The following is a 22,674-nucleotide window of genomic DNA, read 5'->3' as shown; positions in this document are numbered from 1 at the left end:
TGAAAAGCCACATAATTATCCAATTTAAAGAGAAGCATGTAAAAAAAAAAAAAAGAGGGGAGCACTTGCTATAATTTAAATTGTTTTGTTTCCCTGAAGCAAAATTCAGCACCTGATTGACAGGACCTAATGATAATTCTTATTGATATGGTGATGTTAATTGTAGAGAGATATTTAATAAGTCCCATATTCTGGAGGTAAATGCGTGCTCTTAACCTGCACCTGAACCTGATTTCTGATGCAGCGTGGGGATGAGGTACAGATACAGATAAGTGAGCACAAGTGGATTTTCAGTCTTGTGTGGCAGAATGAAAATTGGAATCTTCAGAATCTATTAGGAGAACAATTCCACAGTTGCTCACACTTTTATAAATTATACTGTATATTATAGAAAGACGTGAAGTCAGGGGAGGATGTTGTCATGACTTTGCAGAGAAGTTTTTAGGGTGGTACTTGGTGGTGGTGTTGCGTTAGTGTTTTTAACCAAAGACACATATTGAAGAATGTGATCCATACTTATTTTTGAACAATATGAACTAATAAAATTCATTTCCTGTATCACCTCTCTCCCATTCCCAGGTAAGGCTGCCCTTCCAGAAAATGAGGCACACTTTGAAACCTAGGTAGATTCTTGGAAGAAAATGAATTTTTACACCATGAACAGAACCATCAGAGGAGGCATTCATGGGCCTAAACTCCAAAAGGAAGTGACTTGTGGGAGCTGAAAACATCAGCTAAGTTTGCACCCCATCGTGAGGTCACTGGGCTTCAGAAAGCTGCTGCTAGGGCTGTGGATGGAGCAGTGACTTTTGAGACACTGTTTCAGAATCATTACCTGGAAGAGAAGATGAGTCGCCAGATCTGTGCGATCTGACTGGAAGCTACAGACTTCCCTCACTGAGAAGCCGTGCATTTCTCATATTTTAATTATGTTCTAAGAAAGTTTTCAGTGTTGGAACAGTAAAACTACATCTGCTATTGTGAGAAAATTCCATTATTTGGAAACTAATACTCATGTAGCCATCTTTGGGCAAATAATAAAAAGTAAAAAGACTGAGAGTTACTCTAAAGACCAACGGACTTGAAAAAAATCAAAGTGCCTTAAATCTGAGGGAAGGCAAATTGTGGAATTAAGTTCAAATTATATTTTTAAGAATTCAGGTTAACTTAGTCTTTTATTTTTTTCTTAAGAAAAAGAATACTACATGATTAGTATTTTCAAATGATATCCTGATCAATATAATTATTCATGCTAAACTATATATAATTTCAAAATACTCAAGCCAAAGATTGTTACGTATAACCTGAATCACAAATGAGTCACTGTCACCAGAAACTAAGAGCTATCAATCTACAAATAGGAACAGGAGAGTCAAAATGTAATCATTAAAAGGGTGTTTCAGAAAACAAGAGTAATTTTTAATGAATGAAATATTTAAAATGTTCAAAGCATTCCAGGATAAGTTTCTTCTGAACATAGCACCTGGCGTTTGGCCAGGTGGATCATTGGTAAATGAGCAAAAGACCAATAAATTCTTTGTTTCCTTTTGCTTCCTGAATTTTTTCATTTTTTTTTCTTTTAATACACACCCACACACACACACACTTTTTTTCCCCCACACCCCCCTTGGAAAATTCCAAATTTAAATTAGAGTGGCTTTGAGCCACTTACTTTAACCAAAAAAAAAAAAAAAAGTCAAGTTAATTGGAGAGGACCAAATTGATCGCGGGTTATGATAACAATGGCAATTAAAACCACTGCTACGATGCTCACCTTCCTACACCAAAGCATTATTACATCATGCACAGGAGATTATAATTTCTCTGAACACTTCTGGTGTCTCACTACCTGAAAGGTGATATGCCAACAAATTAAAAAGTTCAGAGAAAAGCAATAAAAATAATTAAGGACACTCTCAGATTAACTAATGGAAAGAAATGAAAAAAATTAAACATGGGCTATGTGGCCCAGTGATAATTATAGAAACAGTATGCGATACCTGGACAGGCAAGATTCCCATCTGTGGCAGGCATAAGTCCGTACAGAATCACAATGTAATAAAAAACACAAAGAACCCGGCACCGGTCCAGGTCAAACGCCCGGGCTCCGCTTGTGCTGGGCAGCTGCCGACACCAGCCCTGTGCTTTTGCACCTCTCGGTGTGGGATCAGGGTGGACCCGGAACTAAGAGAGTCTGGGCTACTGCCCAGGGCCCCCTATTTCCACTCTGGTGCCTATCGAACCATGAGCTCATCCTATGCCAGAAACCTGGGTTCTTGAAATGGCCTGCACCCAAAAAGGAAAAAGTAAGGGCTGGTTAATATCATGCTTCGGAGTCTGGGTCCAAATCTCAGCTCTAAAGCCTCCCAGCTGAATGACCTTGGGAAAGTTACACAACCTCTCTGAGTGGCTATTTGCTCACCTGTACAGTGGTGTCCTACTCCCAGGGTTATTGAAGGAAATTGTTACCATCAAGCAGTTCTCGGAGTTCCTGGCCCATAGTAAGCACTGAATACAGAGTAGCTATTGTTCTCATTTATTATGATTAGCAGCAAGAGTAGGGGAAACCCTGAGGGTCAACAAAGGTCTGAGCCTCCTAAAAGGTAAAAGGGGCTCCAGGCTCTAAAACATTCACCTGTGATGCCTGGCCTGAGAGACTAAGGCAAAATCCCAGCAGACCCACGAAACTTCTCTTGTCTTGCTACCTTCTTCCCAACAGACCAATTTCCTTTATACCTATTGTAGGCTGGGGGACCAAATGTCCCATTTTGCCCGGGACAGTCCTGGTTTATGCCTGTTGATCCAGGGTAATTATTAATTAGCACCTCCTTTTGCTCATAAGAGTCACAGTTATGATGATGAATGATATGGTCACCCTAGTTACAGGTCTCTTGACATCTTTTTCTCCAAATCTTTTTCATCCTGCACCACCTCTGATAATGAGTTTCAAAGTATATTGAAGTTACTATGAAAAAAAAAACAACCATTTTTCATCAGTCCTTACCTTACTGGGTCCAATGTTGAGGGTTTCTCTCAGTTTATTTTAGGATCTGGTGAATAGATCCATATTCATTCTGGCTATATACTGTCCACATTTCAATATGCTCAGGCCAAAGGGCCTGGCCATTTAGTCTGTCCTGGACCAATAAGCCCGCTCTATCTATTTTCATTTTAGTTGATTCTCTCTGAAAAATTTCCAGTGCCATTGGATTGTTTGTAAAACTTCACTTAGGATATATTTTTTAAGAGAATGAAATAGTCTCTCCTTTGATTCCAGTGTTGAGAGTCAGAAAATTTAGATTTGAGTATCAGCTTCAACTTTACTGCCTCTAAGAACTCACAGAAGTCACTTCATCTCCCTGACCCTCATTATTTCCTCTATGATGGCAATAATATGCAGATAGTCATGTGACCTGCAAATAATGATAGCTTTACTCTTTCCTTTCCAATCCGTATGTTTTTTTTCCTTGCCTTAGTACGTTGGCTAAGACCTCCAGTCCAATCGAAGGGGTGAGAGTAGACATCTTTGTCTTTTCCCCATTCTTACTGAAAAAAAAGAAAAAAAGGCTTACTGTTTCACCACTAAATATGCTATTACCTGTAGATTTTTCATAGAGGTTCTCTATCAGGTTGAAAAGATTCCCTTCTAGTTCAGTTTACTGAGAGTATGTTTTCTTTATTGAGATAATCGCATGGTTTCTCCTAATAGTCTATCATTTATTATTATTTTTCAAATGTTTAAAGAATCTCACATTCTTGGGATAAATCCCACTTGTTACTGGACTCAATTTGCTAATATCTGTTAATGACTTTTGCGTCCTTATTATTAGCATAATGCTATAAGAAACGTATTTTTACTCTTTTCCCATACTAGAGAATCAAATGAAATTGCTAATTTTAATGTGTTTTGTAGACTGTAAAGTGCTGTCTACATATAAGCTCCAAAGCTACTATAACTGCTAATGACGATGACAATGAATAGTGCACAAAGTTATCCCTTGCCACAGCCACAGCCCGTAAGTGGGTCAGGAACCAGCTTCAATGACTCATTCTCACTGTCTCGCAAATTCAGTCATGATCAATAACTCAGAACCCTCAGCCTGTGGGTCTGGCAAAGATATCTTTTGCATTTTCTAGGGAGGCCCCAATTTAAAATATTCTCTTCTATTGTCAAAACTCATCACACCATAAGTCCTGATTTTGAGTATAGGAATAGTTTTTCCTGAATGCATTGACTTATTTTTGTCGAGAAAGAAACTCATCTGCCACTTTCCTGACTGCTCAAGTAGACTCAAAACATTTTCCTGCTATCTGTCCAAATGCAAAAAAAAAAAGAAAAAAAAAATGGTAGGGCTTATGATATGCACGTAGTTTAATACATCTATAAAGATGATTTCAGCCTCTGCTTAAGAAGTTTAAAGTCAAGTGAGGTTCCTCAATTTTGACAAAGTTTATTAAAAGTATCCTAGTTTGTATATACCTTGCATAATCTTGCATGTTCTTTCTTTTGTTTATTTACTCAACAAATGTCTATTGAGCATCTACTATGTGCTAGGTGCTAGGCATTGTTCTAAGTGCAGAGATACAACAGGGAACGAAGTGGGCAAGGTGGTGCTGTCGTGAGGCCAGCGTTGTTCAGGTGCTAATCTGAAGTGGAAGGCCTGTCATGGGTGCTGGGCAACGCTGCCCAGAACTCCCTCTGGGACCACAACCTCATCCTCCTAGCTGCCAGGCCCCTCCCAAGGCCTTGCCCTTGGCCAACATCAAAGGTTACATTCCCTTCCAGCCACATTTCATGACTAGCGGGTGGAGGGTGGGGGTACCCTTGCCTCAATACAGGTCCACTTTGAGGGATCATCCGAGCTCTAGATCCTGGGTTCATTGTGGTTCAACTCTTCCTTCTGTCCCATTCTCCTTCCTTCACCCTTTCCAGGTATTCTTTCCAGAGAATTCTCTAATCAACTTCCTGCGCACAAATCCCCAACCTCTGGAGGAATGAGCTTAAAACAAGCCTAAATCCTGATATTGTCTTAATTACTATCTCTGGAAGGCAGTTAATGGTTAACTGAATGACTGTTAAATGCCTTTCTTTAAATATAGTAGAGCTTAAAATATACCAGGACCTAAGTAGAAGAGTTCATTGAAAAAGAGAAAACATTTTTTTTTCCCGAAAATTAAAGCGATAATGGAAAATTCCTTAGGGAAATCATGACTCACGAGTAATACACTTCCCAAAAGTTCAATAAACAAACAAAACCACCTACCATCATGGAACAAGAGGTTTGGGAAAACTTATCAAACATTAGAAGTTTAGGTTCCACAGACATTAACTGTGGAAGTTTGCACCGCACTCTCAAATGCGTGGGACTCTCAGCTATGACGTGGGTCACAGGCTGCCGCACGCTGCGAGACGGCATATCTGCCTCACACAACATCTTTTATAAAAGAACGACTTAGAATCTTCACATTAAGAGTGTTACTTACATGCTGCATAGTTGGTGACGTTCTTTTAAGTTTGGTTTCTTTTGGATGGCAGAGCAAAATCTGTCGATGGTGCAGTGAGACATGGCAAGACACAGGGAAGCTTTCAGATGGGAAAAGATGAGGAACCTAAGCAGCAGAGCACAGTTCATGGTGTGTGTTTTTCCGGTACCTGGCAGTGAGTAACTCCTGGTGATGGCTGCCTCCTTCTTGCCCTTGTGGTAAAATGGCAAAGGGTAAAACAGCAAACCCCTGATGATTCACTCATTCACTCAACAACTATTTATTCAACAATGTGCTCGTCAGGCTGAAAGCTAAGCGAAATAACAAAGAGACCACCAAATATAGTGCTTAAAGAAGCACAAGTTTATTCCACACTCATGTAATATTACAAGGTGAATGATCCAGGTTGGGGAAAGCTCTGCTGTATGTGGTCATTCGGGCCAAGCCTTTCCATCCAATTGCTCTGCTCCCCTCGAGAGTGTTGCCCTTGTCTACACGATCAAGCTGACCATGGGTACTGCTGTACTCCTGCCCTCAGGAAGGTGAGTGCCCATCTAGAGCTACGGCTTGGTCCCTGAGCAAATGAGGTACACACATCACTTCCCTTCTCACTCCGCAGGTGATGACTTGGGCTCCTAGCCGCCCAGCCACAAGGGAAGCTGATAATGTGGTCTAGCTGTGTGCAATGTGCAGCTCACATCCTATTACTATGGGAAGGAGAACAGACTTTGGTGGACAACCAGTGTTCTCTGCCAACAGTATCAACTTTGAGCCTGTCATCCTGCCAGGCCTGGATGGACAGTGGTGAGAGAGAAGACCTGTAGTGCTTGCTGCATGGAGTTTACAGTCTGGCGGGGCAGCACATAGGTAAGTAGAGAAGTAATTACCAAACATAAAGGTCCAGGAAAACAATGGAGATGGTGCTGTGATAAAGACAAGACAAGAGTACTAGACGAAGTCCCTGGAGGGACTAAGGGTTGGGTGTGCATGAGGCCAGTCCAGAGAGTGGAGCTGGGGCAGAGTGAGTGAGCGGGGGAGGCACAAGCTAGGGATGCAGAGGAAGCAGGACAGGATCCTGAAGGACCTTACAAGCCACAGTGAGGCATTCTCATGGTGAAGTGCAATGAGGCAGATTACCAGATGTATTTTACATTTTTAAAGGTCCCCGGGGCTGCTGTGGGGAGAACATTGTCATCTGTGTAATCTACCCATTATTCTGAGAAGGGACTTCTAGGGCCAAGAGAGTGAATGTTTAAATCTTGTTTCTAAAGAATAATCTTAGAATAAGAAATGAATCTGCCATTACTGAAGCTTCTTTAGGTTTTCTGAGACCAGCTACTGGGACAGCAGCCTTAAGCCATGGTCAAAAATCTAGATCTTTCAAACCTGAGTTGCTGGAAGAAAAATGATCATAAAGCACATGGTGGGGGGGGAGTGTAATAGGGGGAATACAGAGGATAGTGATGGGTTTTAGTCCAAGTCACGTTTTATTGCTAGTGAAGGGGCTCCTCGAGCACCGGACTGCAAGGTTGTTACCTGACTTGAAAATGTAGGGAACTGGGGAGCAAGAGTTGATTTCTCCTGAGGATACAGAAGGATATGAAAATAGAAATACCTTCCCTGGTTTTATTTATCTTAATACGGAAAATAATAAAGATTTATTTGTAACGGAAATGGTCCGCAACTATATGTAGTTTGTCTACATCTTTTTAAAATGAAGTCTTGCATTTGCAACTACATGCAGATGTTAATGATACCTAATAGTTGTATAATTTTCACTAATTTACAAAGTCTTTGTCTGAATTACCTTATGCAGATACTTACTGGAATTGATTTTTCTGTAAATGACTCTTAATAAGTAAATGAGATCAATTGACTAAAAATTGAAATGTATAATGAGCTTACATTACCTATTCATGCATCATAAAGATATTAAAGTCTTTAAAAATAGTTGGTAATCCCTGATAATTTAAGAGGCTTTGAGTCCTTGAGCCCTTGGTTTGTAAACTGGTGACAACCTTGAATGAAATTCTGCACATTTGTAGATAAAATTTTGAAACTTTGGAGATAAAGGGTTATTTCAAATCCTTCTTATGAGAATATACATGCAAACTGTGTCTGTGTTAACTCAGATTTTAAATTAGTTGCAGTGTGATCTAATCATTTCAAGCACCAAAGCTTGGCCTTGGGATGAAATTAAAGGAATAACATTTAAGCAGAATCACTGGAGAATTACCCTCAAAGTAAGATCGCTAGATCCATAAATATTTTCCTAATGGAAAAAGTGAAAGTATCATCAGTTTCTAATTCTAAACAATAAAAGAAAAAAAAAATAGCCTGTTAACCATGGAAAACAACCAACCATGTCAGAACACGGAACTGTTTTTCCTACCTCTTGTTTTCATTACAATTAATATTTCCTAATAAACTCAACAAAGAAATGTAAAATAAAAATTTGCATTGGAGATTTGTCGACCGCAATAGCCCAAGTAACTGTCCTGGTACAGAACAGTTCTGGTATGCTCTGGGTATCCATGTCCCAAATGCACGAAGCCCAGCACGGCAGATATTTCTAGAGAATTAAGGATAGAAAACATAACAGTGTGAGCGGAATGATGCAAGAAGGAGAGAATGAAAGAAAAAGAAGACACAAGGAAGTAGAAGGTACCACCATTCTGGGCTTACCACCCTTTTCAAAAAACACTCGCTTACATCTTTGCCATAGAGCACATCTCCTCCCTCCCTCCCAGGCTTCCATTCATTTATCCACACGCGTTTACTGAGCATCTGCTATGAGATGGACACCAAGCTAGACCTGAGACTTCGAGGATGAGTTCCACAGGGTCTCAATCCTTAAGAACCACGGACTTACTAAGAAATGGGCACAGAAACGAACAATGTGGGGAGAGCACTAAGAGAAAAATATGCCACATGCTTAGAGCCTAGAAGAAGAGGTGATTCATTTTGTCCTCCAGTGTTGGGACTGGCTTTACAAAAAGTGAGTTTTAACCAGGCTCTGAATAATTTTAAAAAGTGAATTTTAACCAGCCTCTGAATATGAGTATGCTTTCTCCAAGCAGCAAAGAGGAGAGAGCGTGGGGCTGCTGAATAGAGCAGCAGGAGATGAGGCTACAGGGAAGTAAGGGGCCAATTGTGGAGGACCTGGGCACCGGGCCAAGACATTTAGGCCGGATTTTGCAGTAAGAGAGGACCCATGGCAGCTTTTAAATTCAGGGAGGGACATGATCAAGTCTGGGGTTAGGAAAAGCCAAAGTGAAGCATTGACCTTGAGACGTACCCTATGCTGAAGACTCCTCCAGGGCAGCTCTCATCATTGTCTGAGCCCTTCTGTGTTCTAGATCAGTGACTTCATCCTGGGATACAACAGATGCTGTGGGGCAGGGGACTGCACAGCGAAGACAGCTTGTCTCTGAGTCTCCACGACATCTAGGATCTCAGCCGGGAAGACACAAAGCCTGGACTGACTTCACGATTGGGAGCTGCACTCATCTGGTGCCTGGAGCGAAACGTCCGGTAGCTCCGTGTCTTCCTATATCTCGCGGCCGGGCAAGGAGACCTATACGACGATTTCTTCTGTTCTATATTGACCTATTTTCCTTCTATTTCTTACCTCATCATTTGGCTGTGACCTACCATAAAAAGGCCTCTAAGATGTGTCCTACTTATCCCTTCTCAGCCTCAACTCCCATCTGTGCACCTTAAATCTGCAGCAGACGGTTGCTTGGAATTCCCAAAAGACCCTCTTTCTTACTCCCTTCTTGCCTTTTCACGTACTGCTTCCTCCACCTGGAATGCTCCCTGTGTACCTGGCAACCTCCTACCTCCCTTTTCAAATTTGACCCTAATATATCCTGTTCTCTGAAACTTTTGCTGAGGGCCCCGGCTTGAGCTAATGCCTCCTTCTCTCTGCCCCCTTACGCCGTGTATTCTAGTCTGTTTTATACTGAGCTCACTGCTGTAATTAATTGGCTTCATGGCTGCCTCTTTCACTTGCCGATTAGCCCTCAAAATCCTTGAAGAGTGGAGAACGTGTCACTCTTATTGGTTGTCTCCCTAGCTCTCAAACATCTCGGCACATGGGAGATGTTGAGCCACTGTGGACTTTTCACAGTGACTTTCAAGATAACCAACCCTTCACGACTTTATAGCGTTTTACAGAGCTTATGTTAAGAAAACTCTCTTAACAACTTTTAACTTCTACATGCAAGCATCCCGAATTTATTAGTCCCACTTAAAGATGAGAAGACAGAAGTTCAGAGACTTGTAGTGATTTGCCTAAAGCCACTTAGTGAGGAAGTGGCAGAGCTAAGTCTTGTTCTTGGGTGGTCGGTCTGCTCTGAGGTCTCTGGGTTGCACAATAGGGGAGTAACACAGCACCAAGTCTCATATCCAACAATTTGCTTTAGACACAGTCTCCGTCGAGTGCCCAGGGCCACATCTGCTCCTCTGCTAACCCAGTCCCATCCGTTTTAGTCTGAGCCTTCCTTGGGGGTTACCTTGAAAGCAGGACTCCGAGGAGCCACATAGAGGGGGTGCCGTGAGAGGTTACTTGAGTTGGCCTCTGGCAGGCTGACTCAAGTTCAAATTGTGGTCAAGTCAGCAAGCTGAGGCTGCAGCCAGGACTGCAGTGGGAGGGGAAAGGATGAGAACTTAAATTATTTCTCCTTCAACCTCATCCCTGGCGTTGGTTTGCGTAGAAAATCTTACATAAGAGTTCATGTCCTATCAAAATTACCATAAAATCAGAAACATCTGAGCTCAAATTAGTGAGATCTTTAGGTGTGTAGGAACTATCTTCATTTTAACTTGACTAATTTTTTTGAACAGAAAATATATTTACAGAATTTGAAATTACAAAGGCCCAAGAAGGCAGATAGGAAAAATTGTCCTTCCCCCTGTCACCAATTTCTTCTCCCCAGAGGTATTTCATGAATATTCAAGAAACTACATATGCATATGTACACACCCATATTCTTTTCTCCCATTTCTCTATGACGAGCAGCCTATTTAAACACTGTTCTCCATCTTGATTTGCTTTTCATCTGACAACGTGTCTCGGAATTCCTTCTGTCTCAGGACAGAAAGAGGCGCCTCCATCTTTTTTACAGCTGTGCAGTATCCCATTGTACGGCCGTGCCAAAATTTGTTTAACCACTCCCCTAGTGAGGGGCTTTTAGTCTGTTTCCCATCTGTTGCTATTATAAATAATGTTGCAGTAAATAACCTTATACATACATCATTGTGTTCACATGGGAGTATATCTATAAGACAGATTCCTAGACTTGGAACTGCTGGGTCAAAGGGTGCGTGCATTTGTAATTTCAGTGAAGAGTGTTGCCAAATGGTCTTTCACAGAGTCTGAACTAATTTAAAATTCTACTAAAAGTGTCCGAGGGGATGTCTGTCCCTGTGGACCTCTAAGCCTCATTAACACGTTAGCCATCAGGCATGGTCTGAGGAGTCAAAGAAGCCAGGAAGACCAAATAATTCTTCTGCATTAAGAAAATAAAGGTGGGGAAAATGCAAATCAAAAGCACAGGGATAGACCACTTCACTCCCACTAGGATGGCCAGAATAAACAAATAAAAACAGAAAATAAGTGTTGGCGAGGCTGTGGAGAACTTGGAAGGAACACTTGTGCATTGCTGGTGAGAGTGAAAAATGGTGCAGCTGTTTTGGAAAATGGTTGGATGGTTTCTCAAAAAGTTAAAGATAAAATGACCAAATGACCCTGCAATTCCATACCCAGGTATACACTCAAAAGAACCGGAAACAAGTACTCAAATATTTGTTTGTGAATATTCATAGCAGCATTATTCATAACAGCCAACAGGTGGAAACAACCCAAATATCCATCCACAGATAAATGAGTAAACTAAATGAGATCCGTATATACAATGCAATATTACTCAGCCATAAAAGAGAATGAAATTCTGAAACATGCTATGATATGGATGAACCCCCAAAATATTATGCTGAGTAAAAGAAGCCAGACACAAAAGGTTACGTAGCATATGATTGTATTTATACAAAATATCCAGAGTAGGTTAATCCACAGAGACCCGACTTGACGGTTGTCAGGGGCTGAGGGGTGGAGGGAATGGGAGAGTGACTGCTTATTAGCGACAGGGGTTCTTTGTGGGGTGAGGAAAATACTTTGGAACTTGATTCAAGTGGTAGTTGCACGACATCATGAATGTGCTAAATGCCAGTGAACCATACACTTTAAAATGGTTCATTTATGCTATGTGAACGCAGCCTCAACAATTTAAAAAAGAAAATAAAATAAAAGTGGGGGTGTCTTCACGTCTTTGTTCTCATATCCTTGGCCACTGACTTTCTGGATCTCCCATGATAAAATGCTTCTCTGTGACACCCCCTCCCAGGCTGGTCTATAGGAATAGACAGGACACTTGCCCAGCGACTCACCTGTAAAGGAAGATCACAAATATCAGTCAATATGCCAGGCAATGAGCTTGGGGCTTTATATGCATTTGCTCATAAAATCTTCACCACAACACCGCAAAGTACATATCATTATCTTCATTTTACAGATGAGGAGACTGGGATTTGGACAGTATGAGCTTGCCAGAGGTTACTCAGCTGGACAGTAGCAGAGAGTGACTCCAAAATGAAGCTCTTTGCAAGGAGCAGCCAGCTGAAATGTTTACCCATCTCAGTGGGGGTCAGGGATATCAGGCCCTCGTCATCCCCCAAGGCCCTTCCTAATGACTCAATGACCTGGACCCTTAGCCAGGCTACCCAGCTTCTTCTCCTGAGGGCCTCTATATCCAGTTTATGACAGGTATTTCCCTGAGGCCCAGCTGGTCCCTTCTTGCCTTCCTATTTAACATGGCGAATTGAGTTCACGGCATCCCGTAAATACTAGGTGAATTAAATTGATCTCAGTAGACAGAAGCAAATGAAACAGAAAGAATTCATAGCATTCTGGCTTAAGCCTCATCTGAATTAGGTTGTTTGAAGAAAATAACCTCACCTTATTCCTGCCGTTGAAGAGTAGGGGCTTTGGTGCCAAACAGACTTAGCTTCAAATCTTGGGTCTGCCACTTTCTCGCTTTGTGTTTTCTGAGCCTCAGTTTATTCACCCATAAAATGGAGTTGCAAGACTGTAAGGAGGATTGACTAATACAATGTGAAAAAATGTCAGCATACTTCATTCCAAAAAATATCTATTAAGGCCCCACTCGGTAACAGGCAGCATATTGGTGAAGGGGATTATTTTTTAATGTGGTTAAGACAAACACCATCCTTGAATTCAAGACAATTTCATTCTAATGAAAGAAATAGAGATTACATAACTAATAACAAATGAGGGGTCTCGTTTATTTTGTGTGGGGAGGGGTGTCTGAGAGGCTTTCTGAGGAACTGACATTGAAACTGAGACTGAAGGATAAGTAGGTTTAGCCAGACGGAGAAGAGAATGTTCCAAGAAAAGGCACAGTGGGTGCAAAGGCCCTGAGGAGGAGATGGGCTGGAAGAGTCCGAGGAACTAAAAGGGGACCAGTGTAATCAGGCCCAGATATCTAGGGAGAAAGGGACAGAAGATGGCTCCCAAGCTACCATTCACTACCAAACACACAGATCAACCCACCAGTTCTTCTCGCCCACACGACTACCCTGTTGTCTCTCAGGGACCCTCTAAGGCATTTTCCCATCTGCGTCCACGTGCACCTCCAGCTCGTTCTCCAGGACACAGTCACAGGGACCTTTTAAAGAGGTAAATAGTCAAATCTCCCTCCACTTAATGACCTTCCACGGGGCCCGTTGTTTCTAGGGGGCTCTCAGATCAGCATTCCTAAGGTGGCTCTTGTGTCAAATCCCTTCACCTCTTGGTCTCAGTAGGGCTGCAGTGCCACAGCCTCTTCTAAGAAGTCTACCCATCCACAGCTCTCACCACCCAGGTGGCCAGGTATTGTACAACACGATACGATACAATCCCTCATGACCAACTGGACCAGGTGCCAACCTGAAAGCATCTCATGACCCACAGCATGGAACTTCAGACACAGTGGAGAGAAAAAGAACAATCGATCAGAACGTCTCTCTCAGGAGTTTGAGCTAAGGAATTCCATGGGACTGGCCAGAATTTGAAAGGGCGCCATAAGGTCCAGCCAGGGTCATGTCAAGCCAAAGCCACATGCGATCTGACTCTAGGAGAGAACAAATGCAGTGAGGTGGCAGAAGAAGCCAGTCAGCAGAGAGAGAGAGAGAATGGAGCAAAGGCACAGAGAGAAGCAGGGATTCAATGAAAGACAGACCTTATGGCCCAGGGGAGAGACAGAGATTCCCTGACTTGGGAAGCTTTGGCTCCTGACAGCTTCTGGCTCCTACCCCAGGTGGCCAGTTCTGCCTCATCCAGACCAAGGTGGCCTGAGGCCCCTTTCCCATTGTCATGCAGGTGAATCCCTACCATGGATTCCTCTTTGCTTCAAATAGCTTGAGGGGTCTCTGCTCCTTGAGCTCCCAGGATCCAAGCAGGTAGCTACTTGACTGGTCACAGCTTCTTGCTCTTTGGCCTCTCCCTTGGCACACAGGGTTTACATGTGTTCAATATGTACCAGTTGGGGAAAAAAATGAGCAAACAAAATTTATACCCAAAACAATGGCTGAGAGGCATCTGGAGCTTGCTTTTCTCAGTCATATCAGTCTTAATTGGCACATTCTGCACCTTGGATAAAAATGGCATTTTCACAGTGAACCTAGAGCAAAAAGTCGTAGAGAAAATGGGTAGGAGGGAGGCAGAAAAGGGCAGGTAAGGCCATCTGTAACACCTATTCATATAGACAGTTCCCTGCAAGCAAATACCTATAAGCACCTCTTCAATCACACAATTTAAGTGAAGACAGTAGCAAAGCACTCACAAAGAAATTGTACCTGGCTGAAGAGTCTACATTTCCTCTGTTTAGTGATTTCCTTTCCTTAGATAAAACATTTTGAACCTTGTGTGAGGCAGAAACTTCCCACTGTAATGCGGTCATGCTCCTCTTTCTTGCAATGGCCTCATGTACCTTTGTTACCTTTCTTAGTGTTACTATGTTAGCTGCGTGGGCCCCAATCAGCATCCCACTCCATCTGTGAGCATCCCCGGACAGGATAGAGCTATAACATGTTCAGACACAGATAGGAGATGATTGCCTGCATCTTTGATTCCAATTGCCATAGCCACAAAGCCAAACTCCTTGAATAGTTGTCAGCCAGCCCACTGGAGTCTCCATAACTGGAGAGAGGGTTCCAGCTGTGTAGGAAATAATTTGGTGGCCCAAAAAAAAAAAAGAAAAGAAAAAGGAAAGGAAGTAGTCTAACTGTCATTTCCTTATTTTATTTTATACAAATAACAAAAGGCTTCCTTCCCTGGGCATTCTCTCACCTTGAAATTCAGAAGGAAATATCCATAGAGGGTAAGAAGCAGCTTCAACAAACATCATTAAGCTCCTTGAGACAGACCATTCATCAGCTCCTTGCATTTCCCAGACTCTTTTGCTGTTAGGAGGCCATGTGACTAGTTCCAGCCAATGGGCTGTGGGGAAAGTTCTGTGAGTCATGTCTGGGCCACCTCCTCCTACTGCTAGAGTCTCATTGAAGGCCACCTGCTCCTGACAGCACAGCTGCAAGATGAAAAAGGAATGCCCAGTACACATCTGACTTTACATGAATAAGAAATGAACTTTTATTGCATTCAGTCTTTGAGATTTGGGGGTTGGTGAGTTACCACAGCACAGAACAGCCTACTCTGGGGCTCACACTGTGAGATTCTAGGTGGGAAAAACCAAAAGGTAAGGAACAGTCCCGATTTCAAGGAGCTTACAGTTCAGGTTGGAAGCTCAGGTAGGCAAATATTCCCATGTCAAATCTTAAAATTCAGACCACAAAGTTGACGAACTGGTATAGATATTATTCCAACAGCTCCATAATAGAAAGGTGATTTTTGCATATGAGGTAAAGGACAGGTTGATAGGCTAACAATTATGGCCCTAAGAGATAAAATTTCATTAAACAGAAACTGTAAATATGATGACCATGCCGTTCTGAGGTGGCGGGCTAACTTCTTCTAACTTTGTAATATAGAATATTTTTAAACATACAGAAAAATAGAGAGAATAGTGTAATGAACCTTTGCTCTACTCATCACCCAGCTTAAACAATTATCACCATTTTCTTGTGTGTTTTCATCTACTCCCCATGTTTCTTTCACTGTAGTATTTTTTGGAAATGATCTAATAATCATTCCTTACTCAAATGTCTCCAATTACCTAAAAAAAAAAAAAAAAAAAAAATAAAAATCTCTTAACGGTGTATTCAAATCAGGACTCAAATAAGTTCAAACAATGAATTTCATTCGTATGTCTTTAAAATCTGATTTTAGCTGTGATAATTTATCCTCACATTGTTAAATGTTGTTTATATACATCAACATAGATAATACATTTTAAGGGCCCTGCCTTCTCTGTTCTCACATAAGGACATAAGAAATCTCGTAAACATCCCCTGAAATAGCAAAAGCCATCTAATCGTGTTGGGTTTGCAGAAGCCAGACAGCAAAATGTCTGGCCAGACAGCATGCACCGAACATACATGCCATGTGGCCCAGGAGGGGTATCAGATATGAGACCCAGATGGGCCCTTCGGAAGTGGCTACAGGAAGAAGAGAGGCCACCCAGAGTGTGCGTCCATCTCCTTAACCACTGGGATACATGAGGTCCCATCTCGAGATTGGAGTACTGTGGAAAAATTGTATTCTATCAGCGAAGGTGGAAAGTGGCCCATTACTCTGGTTCCTATCTTTGGCTTCTCACCAAGAATACAGACGTGGCTCCCATGAGGCAGGCAGTGGCCAGGAAACGTGTCCAGCTGGTGTTCTGCGAGAGGAATGACAGCTGCCCTGGGCGTTTGAGCCTGTGCCTTTGGCACAACTGTAACACTACCAACCAGGTGAGAGAATGTGACCCGAAGGCCAAATTCCAAACTCAGATGATTACTGTTTACTGCTATTGCAGAACTGGGGAGGATTTTTGAATCAGAGAGAGAGAAAGAGGACAAAACAGACACAGAGACAGAGGAAAAGAGTGAGGAGGCATCCATCAGCCACCCACCCAGCCCATCCACACCAAGGAGAGGTGAAGGAAACAAGGAGGATCCAGAAAAAGGAATAGGCCACAGGCAGCGTGAGGCAGAGAGAAGAACACAGCGGAAGAGAACACCATCTTTTCAAGTCGGACAGTTTTCTGAAGACCTCCACTCCAAACGAGCTGCTGCAGGAGAAACTAACAGGTAAGCTGCAGCCTTGGCCTTCATTTCTCTGCAAAGGCCGCTGCCCGCCAGCTTTGTTGAATCGCCCGGGCTGCACTCCTTTGATGGGTATAAACAAGGGGCCTTTGTTGTTTTCCCGGCGCAAACGAAATCAGAGCAAATCAATACAACGGCGTATCAGATGTGGATTACTGGTTTCGAAGGGGACCCAGATCCCAGAAATTCCGCCAAAGAGATAATGATAAGGTCTGAAGAGAAAGCAGAAGGCCTCGGCTAGGATGATGTGCCCATTAAGAGGGCTTGTTTGGAGCGGCTTCGCGTGGCAATGAGAACAGTGCATGTAAATGATCAAAAGCAGTAGGGACCCTCTCCCCTCAGTCACAAAAGATGCGTAAGGCCGACCGTGGCAATGAGAACAGTGCATGTAAATGATCAAAAGCAGTAGGGACCCTCTCCCCTCAGTCACAAAAGATGCGTAAGGCCGGTTCCTTTGAATGCTGTTTTAGTAGTGGTCTCATACAATACATCTTAAGGAACATTTATACTGTGTTCACTGTGCATTCAACTGTGGCCACTTCAAAGGTTTAGCCAAGTATTTTATGGCCATGGTAAAGGGTTCTTATTGATTTAAATTACAAGCTTGGCTCCCGTCAGCTCCACTTGAGGGCAAAAATGCAATAAAATATCCCACAGCACAAGAGACAGACATATCACATTGAAAATCTTAAGAGATCCTTTTAACTATAATCACTCTCAATGATATTTATTTATATGGGGAAGGTTATCAGAGAGATTTGTCTACAATCTTTAGGCTTTGGGGATTTGTCTTGGTTCGGATGTTTGTTTTTTTAAAAAATCTAGTTCTGACCTGGGCCAGAAAAAGGTCATAAGTGCATTCCACGTTCCCTGGCTTAGTCTTCCACCTCTCCCTGGCTACTGACAGAACGGCTGGTTCCAAAAACAGTGACATTGACATACTGGCCATCACAGCTGAGGGATTATGGTTTTCAGTCCTCCGATCATTTGCATATCCAGCAGGCCAAACTCAGATGAATGAGAAGTGTCAACGCAAGAATGACAAGCCCATCAAGGCGATGGAAGGCTGTCCCAGGATTAACTGTCAGGGAGACAAACTCCACTCTGGAGGCAGAGGCATGAACGCACCAGTGGAAGATTCCGTAAAACTGAGAGGGCTTTGAAGATGTCAGTCTGAAACACTGATGATGCTACTCACTAAACCCTGTGATGATTAGCACAAAAGAAGTCCCCTTCTGTTAAGAAAAGCGGAGAAAGCCAGAGCAGCATGCTCTGGTCAGCTTCATTCCTGGCTCCTTTATAATAATTTCCCTGAAACATACCCAAAACGGAGCTAACCCCTGGACATACACAGAAAATAGCAAATGACTATTATGTATCTGACATTTGAAATAACATGTTTCTGGAGGGTTGGCATTACAAGAGTCATTTCACTTCAAAATGTTATTCCTAATGTAATTTTTTAAAATTCATAAGAGGCACTTGCTAGAATTCATTGTAGCACTAAAGTCACTCAAAAGACAGAGGTCAAATTCATTTCATTTCTTTTATGTTTTCTTCTCTCTGCTAGATGAAATAAATGATTAAGCCTAGAACACTTGGCAGTTCAGCGAATGTGCTCCGTGGCACCATTACAAGATCGATTTTCTCAGTACAGGAGTCTTTCTAGGGTGCACATTGCTTAGCTGACATCTGTCGCCGTTGTCATGGCAGCGCTCTCTCCAGCATAGTGAGAGGTCAGGCCTGACAGGGAAGGCCTCGCCAGCTCTACCCCAGTCACTTCAAGGTTAACAGCCAATGGACCAAAGAAATAGGCAATTATAGTACAGTCAATTCCGGTTAAGGAAATATCTGAGAAGTAAATATGTCTGATAAGTGAATGGAAATGAAACAGCCAATGCTATTGATGCAATCCCATAATATCAATATCATTTTGTGGTGCAGTTTGGTTTGTTTCTTGTAAAATTTCCATGCTCAAAGAAATCTAGCAAAGGAGAGGATACGCTAAACTTCATTATGCTGCTATCAGCCTCTGTTCTTGAAGAACAGAATTCCCACAAGTGGATAGATGGATAGCAGAAGAGCAAAGCTTCTTCAAAGAAAAAGCGCAAAGAAGATTCCCTGGATCTTCACCCTCTGTTGGCTCAGTCCTCTGATACTTCAGCTGCATGTTTGCCTAAAGGAGGTTCTCAGCATCTTACAGGGAATTGACTAAAATGATAGTTCTCATTGCTATTTCTTATTTACTAAATTTATTACTTATCAGGATGAAAGTCTTTCCTACAGTTTCGACAATTTGAAAATATCAAGCTTTCCAAATTACCAATATGTTGGAATTAATAATTTCCAATGATATATATTTCTACTAAAGCATAAGTTTTGATAGACAGAGAAAAGGTATTATTCTAATAGACATTCTTTGAATAGAATTAGAAAAATGACAGGTGGAACTAAAAAGTAAAGATTCTCAATTACAAGTTGCATGCCCCAGGAATTCAGTTGCTGACAACCTCTGCGGGTTTCAATACTCGAAATTCATTAAAGTACATACATTCATATTACCCACTCTTGATTAAATCTTGCAGTTAGTGTAAAGAGATCTTTAGATTTCATCAGATACTTGAAAGAATAGCAATGACTTTTTTCAGCTATGAGATTTTGTTACTCACAAAGAAGAATGGAAAATTAAGGGTAAAAAAATATATACATATATTGTCACTGTGGTTATTCGTATCAGATTTTTGTCAAAATGTTCTTGGCTATGGTCGGTGTCAACCATAGTAACCGCTGAGGTCTTTGATCCAACCTTGGCCACATCAAGAGGTGGAATCTCATTAAGCAGTGGTCAGGTTACACTTGCCAACTTGTTCCCCAGAGTTCTCACTCATAAACCGAAGCCATCCACATCTTCCTCCTCCTTTATGGGTGGAAGCTGGTTCAGCACCTAAGCCAGTGAGCTGACACTATTCCATTCAGCCTGACAGGCTCTTGAGAACCAATAGCTTCATTTGAAGATTCAGCATTATTTTAGTTGGATTATGCGTGGATGCAAGAAAGAGTAACTACTCAAATTAGCTTAAGTGTAGAGGATTCTAGTAAAGATGCAATATGCAATCCTGAAAAGGGTTGGAAATAGATTCAGGAAACAAATTACTTGCAAGGCAATTAGGAACTAGAACTGGAATTGGAAAACCAGAAACCAGGGCTATTTGCTCTACGTGTATTTCATCTCTGCCACGCTTTTCTTCTGTCTTTAACAAGCTTCCTCTGCTTTCAGCGTAGCTTAACTTGGCACAACCTTTCAGTCTTAGGGCCATCCTCATCTTATTAACTCAGTTGCTCAATGTCCAAATTTCAAACTCCCATAAAACAGGGTCTGATTACCTCAGCCCAGGCAGCCAATTGATTCTCCCACGGGCAGGTGCCCAGCTGGATTGAACCAGCTGGGATGAGGGTAAGAGTGGATATGGTTATGAAATTTAATCATGACTGCCCAGGTCCACCCCTACAACAAAGGCAAGGTACTCAAAATATACATTCTATCTCTTCTGCAAGGATCAGAGATGACACGTGAATTGAAAATTCTCCACATTCCCAAAAGCTCCACTGAAGTAGTTAGTTAACAACACAACCATGAATTTGTGCTAGCTGAAGTGTTGTCAGACAGCCCATCAACACAAAATGACTACCCTTGCAAAAATACTGCACCAACTCCTCCTTCCTTGCCTAGTTACAGAAAAAAATACACACTCTTTAGCGTTGGCCTTCACAACGGGCTTTTGCCAGAATTGCACCCTATGTCCCTCTGTAGCCTGCATTTGCCCCGCACTTCAACTAACTTGAACTGTGTTCTGTTCCCTGTTCAAGCGCCACCTTTTCTGTTTCTCTGGCCCTCCCTCCACACAGTGTGTCCATTCCACCTTCTCTCTGGGCCACACTATCATTAAATATAACTAACTCACAGAGGCTCTCAGAGAACAACCGGGAAGTAATGAATGGCCCCTGGAAGTGGGGTATTTTCTCAAGCAGATAGTTTAAATGAACACTTGATATCATCTGTTAAGAAAAAGTAAATAGGGCCTGTCCTCGAGGGCGGGCTCAGATGCCAGCTCCCTCATAAAACCTTCCCTTGACTACCGAGATGAAAAATCAATAATCTCTCCTTAGAGGAAGCATTTAATGTCTCTATCACTGTTTTCCTAATGTAAGAACTGGTGGGTCCTTGAAATTACAAGTCCACAGGCCTCAGCTGAGAAAGTGCACTGGAAGTTAAACCTTGTCACTTGAGGGGCCATTTGGGCCATGTTCAGTCATAAACTCGGACCTGGAAATAATATGGCTGTTTTAAGATATTAGATAGACTTCCAGGTGATCTAGAATACTCTTCTACTAATATTTAGATGATCATTAAAATAAAAACACAAATCATCATCATTGTTAAGTGTCAATTTTAAATACCTAATTGTTCTGGGTCTGCGTAGCCTGGCACATCCAGAAGACTCTCATTCCAAATCACTGGGCCCACACAGAATTAATCGGATACCACCTCCACCATTTTGATTTGACTGTGTAGCTCGGGCTTCTAAACAAACAAACAAACAAACAAACAAACAGCTCCTGTAGCTAGGTAAAGTAAATACCTTCTATTTACTCTTGCTCAAAGCCATAATTCCAGAGCTTGTTTTGGATGGCGATAGATTTCCAATTTGTTCACCTGTAACCTACTCAAAACATTGATCCAGGTCTGTGATTTTAGATACACCATCACAGTAGGAACCCCTGTCATCTGCTAAAACAAGAGGGCAGAGTACTGCTTTATATGATCACAGGTTGTGAAAAAATAAGTATTCATTCCATTTGAGGATTTTCTTTTGATCATCTCAAAACTGAGAATTACTGTGGTGGAGATAGCGATGACTTTTTTATCCTTTGTCTTATTTTCCAAGTGATTTTTTTCAGATTTGAACTGTGGCTATTTTTTAAATTCTTTATCTAATATATAAGATGCCAAGAACTGTGCCAGGCATCTGAGAATACAAATATCTCATACCCTAATACAGGAGACAGGTATGTAAATAGATAATGCAATCGAATAAATTTGCAAACGAGGTATATATTAAAGGCTGTGAGAAAGAAGAAAATTGTTAACACTCAGGCATTTCAGGAGAATGTCATAGAAAAGAATCTTTTTGGTTGGGTATTGTATTAGTTATAGATTGCTACATAACAAATTATGCCAAAACATTTTTCTCTCAGTTTCTGTGTCAAGAATTTGAGAGCTAGTTAAAGGTTTCTCATGAGGTTGCAATCAAGTTCACTCACGTGGCTGTTGGAAGGAGACTTCGCTCAGCTCCTCTCAGTGAGCTTCTCCGTGGGACTGCTTCAGTGTCCTCGTGAAAGTCAGCTGGCTCTCCTGAGAATGAGTAAACTGAGAGAGGCAGAGAGACAGAGAGGTCCTCATCTTGGACATCACACACCACCACTTTCTGCATATTCTATTTGTTAAAAGTTACTAAGTACAGGTCACACTTAAGGGAATGGCAGTTAAGCGCCATCTTTCGAAGAAAGTTGTGTCACAGAACTCATGGACATATTTTTAAATCACCGTGAGTACTGAAGAATGAATAGGAGCGCTCTACAGAGAAACAGAGAAAGAGGTGACCGCCTGGTGCAGTCTACACAGAAGGAAGAGCATGTACAGGTAAAGAAGAGCATGTACAGGTGTGAAAGACCATGAATTGCATGAAAAGTGAGAAATTCACTGGGGGTGTTCAAACTTACTTTAGCCATTCAATTAGATAAAGTCTTACAAAGAAGCCCAGTATGCAAATAAATAAAATTAGCTCTACTAGAGTTGAAAATAGG

Source organism: Pteropus alecto, unplaced genomic scaffold, assembly GCF_000325575.1.
Source record: "Pteropus alecto unplaced genomic scaffold, ASM32557v1 scaffold21, whole genome shotgun sequence".
NCBI classification, from domain to species: Eukaryota; Metazoa; Chordata; class Mammalia; order Chiroptera; family Pteropodidae; genus Pteropus; species Pteropus alecto.
This window is presented reverse-complemented; position numbering follows the sequence as displayed.